General features: G+C 49.6%; 1 pseudogene; it reads right to left on the bottom strand.

Moving 5' to 3' along the window:
* Positions 1-7,277: 7,277 nt before the first annotated feature.
* Positions 7,278-7,897, bottom strand: LOC696544 (small ribosomal subunit protein eS10 pseudogene; annotated as a pseudogene).
* Between the last annotated feature and the right edge of the window lie 2,291 nt (positions 7,898-10,188).

The raw sequence follows: 10,188 nt of genomic DNA, 5'->3' as shown, positions 1-10,188 counted from the left end.
TTTTAGGCAAATTATTTCTCTTGGAACCTCAGTTTCCTCATCTGTAAAATGGGGGTGATATTAACCAGAGTTATGTGACCAGGCAATTAGGAGGATTAAATGAGATAATGCAACTAAAATTTCCATCATTGACCTAACACAAAGTAGGACTTGGTAAATATTAATTTTCTCTACTCTGGTATCCCCATAGGACCTAGAACATGGGGTAAATGCTAGGTCACCTTCAGGCCACCCTGGACCATCCAGCTGTAGCTAAGCCATCAGCTGACTACAGCTGCATGAATGAGCCCAGGAGATAAGAGCAGAAGAATCACCCAACTGAGCCCAGCCAAACTGCAGCATGTAGTATCATGAGCTAATAAACAATTCCAGCTTTAAGCCCTAAGCCGTAACAATTTGAAGTCCTTGTTATACAGCAAACACTGTTGCAAACAATGACGTTTTAAGAAGAGCTGGGATTGAGCTGGTATTTAGGAGCAACTGAAACCAGGACTCTCTTGTTCTGTCTCATGTCTTTCCTTTTTTCTGCATATTAGCTTCCTTCTCTTTCATAGCACGTTGATTTTCTTCATGGTGCAGAGAAGAAGTTTGAGTTTTATAGCTTGCATCTTCAAGATAATGGTGAAAAACTGATTCCATTTTCTGCATCTCAGATCTAAAAATCCCTGGGAAAAGACTCATTGGCCCAGCTTAGGTCAAGTCTCCCCTTGGACCAATCAACTGTAATGGAGTGGGGAGGGCACTCCATCACAATGCACATGATAGATGACATATGAGCAAAACTATATCCCAAGCACTGTTTTAAGGCTTAACATGTGTTAACTGACTTCATCCTCACAATACAACAATCCCATCAGAGCTATTATTGTCTCTGTTTTGAAGTGAGGAAACTGAAAACAAGCCACAGAGAGGTGAAGTAACTTGCCCAAGACTACACAGCTAAAAAGAGGTGCAACCAGGACTTACACCACAGCTGTCTGACTCCAGAATCCACCCACTTAATGACCACAATGGTCTGCCTCTCATGCTGAGTTCCTGGGGGGGTTCCAGTAGAGTGAGGGGTGGGCAGGATGGAGGCACTCCAAGGAAATATCTGGAATGCTAACCCAGAGAAGGAAAGCCTCTGGGGGCCCTTGATCTCACTGTCTTCAGGCCTCTAAATGACTCTCACTAGGCAATGTCAGTGGAAGGTTCTGGGTCACCTCAGAAAACAAATCTGGGATCAGTGGGTGGACACCACTGGAAAATGGGTTTCAGTTCAATGGTAGGAATTTCTTCAGAGTTAGGGATGTTAGTGCTCAAAGTCACACAACAAGCAACGGCTGAACTGGGGTTTAAACTTATGCCTGACTGAGTGCTAAGGCTTTGCTATTAACCACTGTGCCCTGTCTTCATTTCCTTCTCAAAATGAGGAAAAGAATATTGGTGGAGGTGGGGCAGGGAGACACAGTGCCTGCATCTACCCACATTTCATTAAAGTCCTGCTCTTTCCCAGCAGATGGAGGCTACTGTGTGATCATCTCCAGTTACTCTGTGGGTTGGCCCCACCCCCCTGGCTGGTGTGTAAATTCCCTGGGGGGAGAGTCATGTGCCCTCTTAAATGCTCAGCCTTGTACTGTCCTGGCTGGGGCCTATGGGATGGGGGAGCTGGGAGGACGCTTCCTGTAGTTCCTCAGGGGCCTCCCAGCATGGCTTAGACTTTGGGGGCAGGGTTGGGCCAGGCAGGAAGGGGCAGCTGGGGGTTTCCTTTGGGTGCGACAGCCTGGCTCTTGCTGGGCTGGAAGCCAAGCCTGGGAAGGAATTTCCCAGTCCTGTCTGAATTCTGTTTTCTCTTTTTATTTTTTTTTCTAGAGACAGAGTCTCCCTCTGTCACTCAGGCTGGAGTGTAGTGATGTGGTCATAGTTCACTGTAACCTCGAAATTTTGGGCTCAAGTGATCCTCTCTCCTTAGTCTCAAGAGTGGCTGGGACTACAGGAGAGTGACCCCATGCCCCGCTAATTATTATTTTTATTTTTTATTTTTTTGTAGCAGTGAGGGTCTCACTTTGTTGCCCAGGCTGGACTCAAACTCCTGGCCTCAAGTGATCCCTCCACCATAGCCTCCCAAAGCCCTGGGATTAGAGACAGACCTGAGCCACTGTGCCTGGCCTGAATTCTGTTTTCTTTGTGGAGGGAGGGAGAATAGCATGAGAAGATGGGTCCTGTTCCTCACCTCCCCAGCAACTAGCCTTAAGGCAGAAGAGGAGAATTGGGGTAGTCTTTATTTGAGAGGAGGAAACAGCACTTTCTCATAAGGTATCAGGGTTTGGTGTTTCTCTCCTAGGAAGAGAATAATACTCTCACACCCCCAAAGCTAATAGGAGCCCAGGGAAGTCTTGGCTTAGTTGGGTGACCTTGCTGTGAAATAGAAATATAAATGTGGGCCAGGTGCAGTGGCTCACGCTTATAATCCTAGCACTTTCCGATGCCGAGGCAGGCGAATCTTTTTTTTTTTTTTTTTTTTTTGAGACAGGGTCTCACTCTGTAGCCCAGGCTGGAGTGCAGTGGCCGGATCTCAGCTCACTGCAAGCTCCGCCTCCCGGGTTCACGCCATTCTCCGGCCTCAGCCTCCCAGGTAGCTGGGACTACAGGCGCCCGCCACCTCGCCCGGCTAGTTTTTTTTTTTGTATTTCTTAGTAGAGACGGGGTTTCACCGTGTTAGCCAGGATGGTCTCGATCTCCTGACCTCGTGATCCACCCGTCTCGGCCTCCCAAAGTGCTGGGATTACAGGCTTGAGCCACCGCGCCCGGCCACAGGCAGGCGAATCTTAAGCCCAGGAGTCTGAAACCAACCTGGACATTATGGCGAAACCCTATCTCTACTGAAAAAACAAAACGAAACAAAACAAAACAAAAATTAGTTGGGTGTGGTGGTACATGCCGGTAATCCCAGCTACTCATGTCACTGAGGGATGAGAATCGTTTGAATCTGGGAGGTGGATGTTGCAGTGCGTCGAAATGACACCATTGCACTCCAACCTGGGCTCTGTCTCAAAAAAAAAAAAAAGAAGAAGAAGAAAGAAATATAAATGTGAGTCACATATGAAATTGGAAATGTTCTAGTAGCCACGCTTAAGAAAGTAAAGAGAAACAAGTGAAATAATTTTAATAACAAATTTTATTTAACCCAGTATGTCCAAAATAATATCATTGCAATCTGTAATTAATCATTGCAACCTGTAATTAATACACAAACGATTAATGAGACATTTCACAGTTTTTGTACTAGATCTTTGAAATTCAATGTGTATTTTTTACTTACATCACCTTTTTTTTTTTTTATATATGGAGTTTCACTCTTGTTGCCCTGGCTGGAGTGCAGTGGTGTGATCTTGGCTCACTGCAACCTCCGCCTCCTGAGTTCAAGCGATTCTCCTGCCTCAGCTTCCCAAGTAGTGGGATTACAGGCATGTGCCACCACGCCTGGCTAATTTTGTATTTTTTAGTAGAGATGGGGTTTCACCATGTTGGCCAGGCTGGTCTCGAACTCCTAACCTCAGGTGATCTGTCTGCCTCGGCCTCCCAAAGTTCTGGAATTCAGGTGTGAGCCACTGCACCCAGCCTTACACCACAATTTTTATTAGCCACATACCAACAGCTCAATAGCCACATGTGACTCATGGCTATAACATTGGACAGAACCATTTCAGACCACAGATTCTGGAAATGAAGATGTAGAAATCTCAGCATTTCTGCATCCTAAGATTGCCTTTGGAAGGACTCTCAGGACATCTGGTCAAGCCCCTCACACACAAGGAAATGACTTTCCTCGAGGAGACCCACTGCTCCTAGCAAAGTTGATGTCCTCACGTGTGCATCCCAGTCTGGGAAACTCCCCCATTCCAGCAGCCTCCCACCAATGAAGACGGGCTGCTGACAGCCAGCCTCAGGGTGTAAAACAGGGGCAAGGGGTTTTACACCTTCCTTTTACACAGGAAGACACTGGAAGGACGTAGAATGGACCCTACCCTGGCGACTTCCTCTCCTCTGTCACCTTCTCCCTTTCTGGAGGGAATGTCACAGCCTGGGCACAGAGCGGACAGGAATTCTTTTGTTAACTTCCCAAACTGCAACGTAGACTCAGGCCCACCCCTTCCCTTCTGATTCTCCTCTCTCCATACTCATGGCTGCCAACAATGAGCTAGACCCTGCAAGCTACAAAGACAAGAGGCAGAGGCCCTGGGAAGGAGAAACTTTGCTGAGACTTCATGGGGGAAGAAATAGTTAATTTTGCCTGGGGACCCAGGGCAGGCCTCCCTGGGGGAGGAGATGTCTGAACAGAAGGAGCAGTGGGGTGGGGAGGCTGGGGTTGGGGGATGTTAGTGATGATGAGAGACAGCAGCTGAAGGGAAAGGGCCTCCAGGAAGAGGGTGACAGTCCAAGAAAGGGGCAGTATGAGGGAACTGGTCTCCTATTTTCCCAGGGGCCATGGCCACTGCTGCTCTTTCTCCTTCCAGAAGTTGCCTTGACTTCCCCTATAAGAAAGGGAAAGGAGATTCCTTTTTTTTTTTTTTTTTTTTTTTTTTTTTTTTAAATAAAGACAAGGTCTCCCTTTGTTGTGCAGGCTGGTGTCGAACTCCTGGCTTCAAGAGATCCTCCTGCCTCTGTCTCCCAAAGTGCTGGGACTATAGGCTTGAGCCACTGTGCCCGGCCAGAGAGTCTGTTTAAAAAAATCTGTCTGCTTCACCTGAGTTCCTAAAAAGACAAGCACATGGTAGGCAGCCAATGAAGGCTTGTTAGTGAATAGAGGAGAAGGCAGAGAGCGGACGAAGGGGCTATCAGGCTGAGACCAGGCCAGCTGGGTCACCGAGTAGCAGATGGTGGAGGGGCAGGAAGGGGACTGGTGTGTCCTGAGCATCTGGTTTGTCTCCTCATCTTCAGGATCTCATTCACTCCCACTAGAGTGAGAGGTAGGTGGTACTGCTCCCATTCTACAGAGGAGGAAAATGAGGCTCAGAGAGGTTCAGTGACCATTTGGGGTTATGGCTTGTTCTGTCTGATTTCAAAAGCCCATCTTTCTAGGTGCTTTCTGACATGTCCTCACCTGGTTATTGCCAAAAACTCAGCAGCGACCAAGCTCTTGGTAGGCACCCATGCCTTTGAATTCCTGGTGAAGTGGAGGGTTCCTGGAAAGGCCTTCTGAAACAGAAGGTCACTACTAGGCTTAGTGATCACCCAGTCCCATTCCTCTCCACCCCCAGGTAAGGATGGGAGGCAGTTCTGAGAGAGAAAGTGGCCTGCTCACATGGGGAGTGGGTGACTGGAGGTGGGATTGACCACCCTGCCCCTGGGCACTGACTCATGGCAGCTGCTGTGGTAAAGCCACTTCCAGCCTTGACTTTCCCAGCCAGGCAATGGGTAGGATAGCTTTGCCGAATCCGCCTGGGCCTGGAGCCAGGGAACTGGGAAAAAGCTGAGCACAGCACATTGCCAGGGTACCTCACCCTCTCCCTGCTCCCAGTGCCAACAGCTTGTATGGGGCATCCCTCCTTGTGGGCAGGAGCCTTTCCAGTTTCCAGAGGGACCAGGCCAGGCCCAGGCCATGATGTGCCTCAAATCCCCAGTACCCAGCACAAATCCCCAGTACCCAGTACACACCCACCATGCTAGTATGCTGAGGACTGTCTCAGTTTCAGGACATCCTGCGTCCTAGGAACTCCTCAGTCCTGGGCAAACCTGGATGGTTGGTCTCCCTAGCCCTGCACCAAATTCATAGTTGGCACTCAAGAAATGTTCTAAGTAGGACAGTTATGGTGGCTCATGCCTGTAATCCCAGCACTTTGGGAGGCCGAGGTGGGAGGATTGTTTGAGCCCAGGAGTTTGAGATCAGCCTGGGCAACACAGGGAGACCCCATCTCTACAAAAAATAAAAAGATTAGCCGGGTATGGTAGCACGTGGCTATAGTTCCAGCTATTCAGGAGACTGAGCCAGAAGGATCACTTGAACCTGGGAGGTCGAGGCTGCAGTAAGCTGTGATTGCGCCACTGCACTCCAGTCTGGGCAACAGACTGATTCTGTCTAAAAAAAAAAAAAAAGAAAGAAAGGAAAAGAAATGTTCCCAGTAAATGAAGGAAATTAGCAAACTAAAGAACAACAAATGGGCCACAGTGCTGTGAGGGAAACAGAACAAGGACTGCTGACCTCATTTTGTAGCTGAGGAATGGAGGCCTGGAGAGTTTAAAAGTTCAGGCTACCCATTTCTATCTCATGCCTTTCCTCTGCACCAGATCTCAAAACCAGATCTCAGGGAACACCCTGAGAATTTTGAGCTGGTCCCTGGGGAGAGAAGCAGCTGGGCCAAAGAGAAGGCATTCAGTGGCTCTGTGCCTAAGCTTAGGCTGGAAGGGACACCGAGAGATGGGGAGGAGAGGGGCTGCTCTATTTTTTTTTTTTTTTTTTTTTTTTTTGAGACAGAGTCTCACTCTGTTACCCAGGCTGGAGTGCAGTGGCGCGATCTCAGCTCACTGCAACCTCTGCCTCCCTGGTTCACGCCATTCTCCTGCCTCAGCTCCCGAGTAGCTGGGACTACAGGAGCCTGCCACAACACCCGGCTAATTTTTTTGTATTTTTAGTAGAGATAGGGTTTCACCATGTCAACCAGGATGGTCTCAATCTCCTGACCTCCTGATCTGCCCGTCTCAGCCTCCCAAAGTGCTGGGATTACAGGTGTGAGCCAAAGCGCCCAACAGTGGGGCTGCCGTATTTCAACTGCATAGCGAAGAGCCTTGGTGGCCCTGCCTGCTTGGGTGGGTGCAAACCTGGCTTCAGCCACTGCTAGCTGTGTGGCCTTGAGCAAGTGACATATTCTCTCAGCTTTAGTTTCCTCATCTGTAAAATGGGAATACCATAATGATGCCCAGCTTTTGAGGTTTTTGCAAGTATTAAATGAGATAATGCATAGAAAGTAATTAGCACAGTGCCTGGCACAGCAAAAATGCTCCAGAAATATCGGCTGTTTTTCTTTTATATATATATATAAAAGAAATATATATATATTTATATGTATTTTAAATTTTATTTATTTGTTATTATTATTTTGAGACAGGGTCTCCTTCTGTCACCCAGCCTGGAGTGCAGTGGTGCAATCTTGGCTTACTGCAGCCTCAGCCTCCTGGGCTCAAGCAATATTCCTGCCTCGGCCTCCCAAAGTGCTGGGATTACAGGCATGAGCCACTGTGCTTGACCTTTTTAATTTTTTTAAAATTTAAAAAAATTTTTTAAGGTTTTTTGGCTGTAAGTTTATTCAAGGCAAAAGAATACTCTTCAATTTTACTGAGGTGGCTGACCATGTCCACGACCAAATCCACCTCTAAACTGGAATTTGGTTGCTGACCCAGCCCCAGACTCGGCTTTCTTGTCAGCACCAGGTGACACAGCACTCCCTCTGTAGGTATCTCTGTCAGCTTCCCCTCTTGTGAGTCTCACAGGTCGCTCACCCTCCAGACCTTTAGGCCGAGGCCTGCCAGTCTCTGGACGGCTACGGCGTAGGGTGGCAGGCACAGTCTCCAGGGGCAGATGAAGGTAATCATGGATATACTGGATACCCTCATTGGTAAGGTACCAGTAGAAATGTCTCCAGGCAAACTGTTCCTTCACGTAGCCTCCGGACTTGAGAGACTGCATGGCCTTTGTGACATGAAGGTTCGGCACATTCTTATCTGCCAGCTCCGGGTGCTTAGGCATGTGGACATCCTTCTTGGCCACCATGACTCTCTCCTTAAAAAGGAGTTCATAAATGGCAATCCGGTTCTTCTTAGGCATCAACACCTTGGCGGCTCTAATTTTTTTATAGTCAAAGTCAATAGTGTTCTTTTTCTTTTTTAATGTTTTTTTCTTTTTTATAGTGATTATTTTTCTTATTTGGTGCAACAGACATTAACTGCATACTCACTTTGTGGTGTAGTGGGAGCTGCTTCAAAGGACAAAAGTCTGACACTCCTGTTATTTGACACTCCTGTTATTTGGCGATTCAGTCTCCAGGTCTGTAAAATGGGGTTTTACCTAATTCAGGGCTGCTGTGAGAAGTGTGAGCTAGTGAGTATTTGGAGAGAACAAGTACTTAATAAATGAGCCATCTCTTTCCTCCCCACGCCCATCTTAACCTTTAGAATGATCCTGTGACGTTCATATTATTATTATTTTTATGTATGTATGTATGTATGTATTTATTTATTTATTTATTTTTTGAGACAGAGTCATGCACTGTCGCCCGGGCTGGAGTGCAATGGCATGATCTCGGCTCACTGCAACCTCCACCTCATGGGTTCAAGCGATTCTCCTGCATCAGCCTCCTGAGTATCTGGAATTACAGGCACTCGCCACCACGCCCAGCTAAATTTTTGTATTTTTAGTGGAGACGGGGTTTCACTATGTTGGCCGGGCTGGTCTCGAACTCCTGACCTCGTGATCCGCCCGCCTCGGCCTCCCAAAGTGCTGGGATTACAGGCATGAGCCACCACAACTGGCCTACATAGTATTATTATTCCCAATTTACAGAAAAGGAAACAGTCACTAGCGGATACTTAGAAAACGTTTGTGTCGTGAATAAATGAACGAGTGACTGAGTGAGTGGGTGCGTGGACGAACGAACGGATGAATGAATGAGCGGGTGTGCGTGGACCCTGCGGGCCGGGCACCCGGAGTCTCCCTCCTTTGCACCCTGGGCGCGCTGGAACCTCCTCGCGCGCTTGGCCACTCGCTGCTCCTGGCAGTAGGGGCTGCGGGCCCCGTCGCTGTCCCCACCCAGGTATGGGGATGCGGAGTTGATGGGCGCAGGGCGCTGGGAGGGAGCAGATGAAAGGGGCAGATGAAAGGGGGGCAGAGCGCGCCGAGCGCAGCCAGGTCATTAGCCGCGAGTGTGAGCGGCGGGGCGGGCTTATCGCCCATCGCGGCCTGGCGGGCGGGCGGGTCCCCGACGCGGCTGCCGCCGCCGCCCGGGGCAGAGGGCACGGCGGTTCCCACGCTCGGGCCCTGGGTCGGGGGCGTTCTCGGGACGGCGTGGCCGCGCTCGCCACCACAGCGGAGGCCGGGCTGTAATTAGGATAATTGCGCTGCTCCCCGCCTGGGGCAGCTCAGGACCCCGGCTGCACCGCGGTGGCCCGGGACGGGCGGGGACAGGGGGTGGCGGGGCCCGAGCGCTACAGGCCCTGGCGCAGTCCGTTCCTCTAGACAGGTGAGTCAGCACACCTGGGAGGCCCCAGCCACGAAGGGGCTTTGTGGGGAAATGAGTGAAGGGAAGAGAACTAGCCTGGACCGAGCACCTAATGTATGCCGGTGGTGTGGATTAAACTGTTCCATTACGGCTCAACATTGGGGCATTGCGGGAGTAGGTGAGGACATCCGTCCTGCCCAGTGGTGCCTGACCCAGAGGAGACGTGCAAGACGAATAGCATCTTCATCTGCATAGCAGTTTAGTAGGTGGGCATCAGGAGGCCCAGAGGTTAAGTCTCAAGACTAGGCAGCCAGGAGATGGCATGCTTCAGAAAGGAGGACAATGAAGACCTGCTGGGAGTAGTGGCCCACAACTGTAATCCTAGCTCTTTGGGAGGCCTAGGCGGGAGAATTGTTTGAGTTAAGGAGTTGGAGACCAGCCTGGGCAACATAGCAAGGCCCAGATTTCCCCACCACGCCATCTCTACAAAAAGTACAAAACAGGCCTGGCTCGGTGGCTCACGCCTGTAATCCCAGAACTTTGGGAGGCCAAGGCGGGCGGATCACCTGAGGTCAGGAGTTCAAGACGAGCCTGGCCAACATGGTGAAACCCCCATCTGTACTAAAAATACAAAAAAATTAGCTGGGCGTGGTGGCAGGCGCCTATAATCCCAGCTACTCGGGAGGCTGAGGCAGGAGAATCGCTTGAACCCGAGAGGCGGAGGTTGCAGTGAGCTGAGATTGCACCATTGCACTCCAGCCTGGGCAACAAGGGCAAAACTCCATCTCAAAACAAACAAACAAAAACATTGGTGGTGTGCGCAGGTAGTCCCAGCTACTCAGAAGGCTGAGGCAGGTGAATTGCCTGAACCCAGGAGGCGGAGGTTGCAGTGAGCCGAGATTGTGTCACTGCATTCCAGCCTGGGTGACGGAGTGAGACCCTGTCTCAAAAATAAAAAGAAAAGAAAAAAGAAAGAAAATGAAAACTTATGCCCATG

This window comes from Macaca mulatta, chromosome 1 (assembly GCF_049350105.2).
Source record: "Macaca mulatta isolate MMU2019108-1 chromosome 1, T2T-MMU8v2.0, whole genome shotgun sequence".
NCBI lineage: Eukaryota > Metazoa > Chordata > Mammalia > Primates > Cercopithecidae > Macaca > Macaca mulatta.
The sequence above is the reverse complement of the archived record's forward strand: the minus strand, read 5'-3'. Positions and strand labels throughout refer to the sequence as shown.